Genomic DNA, 1,518 nt, shown 5'->3' on the forward strand with positions numbered 1-1,518 from the left:
AATTGTTTGTGCGCAACGTTACTGCGCAGGTAACGCGACTGTAATATGTCACGCATTACTTCGAGCATTAGTGAAGTTGAGGTTTTAAAACCTTTGCAAAAACCGTGGACGATAAGTCTTGCACAGCGTTGGATCAGAGAAGATCGTGATCAGTCAAAATTGATTTAAAATATTTATGAAAGTCAAGTAGACTACTGCACGACTGATATTCGCGAGGTTTTATCAGTCGTGCACTAGTCTACTTGACTTTCATACAAATTTTTCAAGCATCAGTTAAAATAACATGGCGACAACAACGCCGAGGAAAAAATTCCAGGCCGGCAAAAGAATGGCACATTTATTTCCGAATCATCATGAAACTTCAAAGAGAAGTGAGCGGGAGGATGGAAAAGCTCTGGAAAAGGTAGCTGATCGAGTAGACTAGTGGCTGAAAGTTAGGAAAACTCGAGGACGAACCGTTGCGTAAATTTTATGGGGCTGTTTCTTTTTAATGTTTTTATTACCCTACGAACTTAAGTTCAAAGTGAATGCATGTTTTTAAAGTTCTTTTCCTTTAGTTTCGTGAAAATTGAGCAGTATTTTCGTCCTCGTCCGCTGTGAATAGTGCGGACCTGTGTGGAAACAATCAGCGATTGAATTTCACAAAAAAACACACTCCAGAGGATGAGCATGACGGCAATGAAGAGATATTATACAAAACACCAACGAAATGAAGATGACCCCTGCTTAAAACTTCGTTGCTATGCTCGAGAAAGGTTTTTTTTTCGGTAAAAACCTCTCGTCTCTTCAACGATCGAGCCTCTCTTGGGTTCCAGTCCTTGCCCGACAGGTCACGCAAAAGCGTGACAAACGAACTTTTCCAAGAGCTTTGCAAAATCACATCGATTTTACTCGTTCAGATCATCGGTGACCCCTATTTTTTTAATCATGAATCACTTACTTTACTTACTATCTACAAAATATGATGAAATGAAAAAAATCTCACCGTAAGAAGTTATCTTTTTTTAACATTTTCTTTCCTCGTGCCATCGAATTCTGCTAGTGGTTGCAACGGATAGAGCTTACGAAAACGCTCGTCGAGGATGAACTCTACTGTTTACCACATCCCTAGTGGCATACAATTATCTAAAAATCTCACTCCTAAAAACGTATGCACGGAAACTTTCACTCCAACAGTTTATTTTTACGATTTTCGATGGATGAGCAGATGAGCCTACATCTCGCTATTATGACCGATTTCTCGAAATTAAGGCATTTTTCCACGGGTTTCGACAAAACACTGACCCCCGGTCAACTGACCCCCCTACTTACCCCCCTACTGACCCCCTATAAAATTAATGGGAAAATGAATACTGCTTACTTAAACCTCAAAAACCCTTTTGAAACAGCATTGTTGAGCAATATTTAAGTCTAAGCACCCATTTTAAAAAGGTTAGCTTACATGAAGTAATCGGCCATCACAACAATAATCGAAAACTAACCTTTTTAAAATGGGTGCTTAGACTTAAATACTGTTGA

The sequence above is a fragment of the Montipora foliosa genome, chromosome 3 (assembly GCF_036669935.1).
Source record: "Montipora foliosa isolate CH-2021 chromosome 3, ASM3666993v2, whole genome shotgun sequence".
NCBI classification, from domain to species: domain Eukaryota; kingdom Metazoa; phylum Cnidaria; class Anthozoa; order Scleractinia; family Acroporidae; genus Montipora; species Montipora foliosa.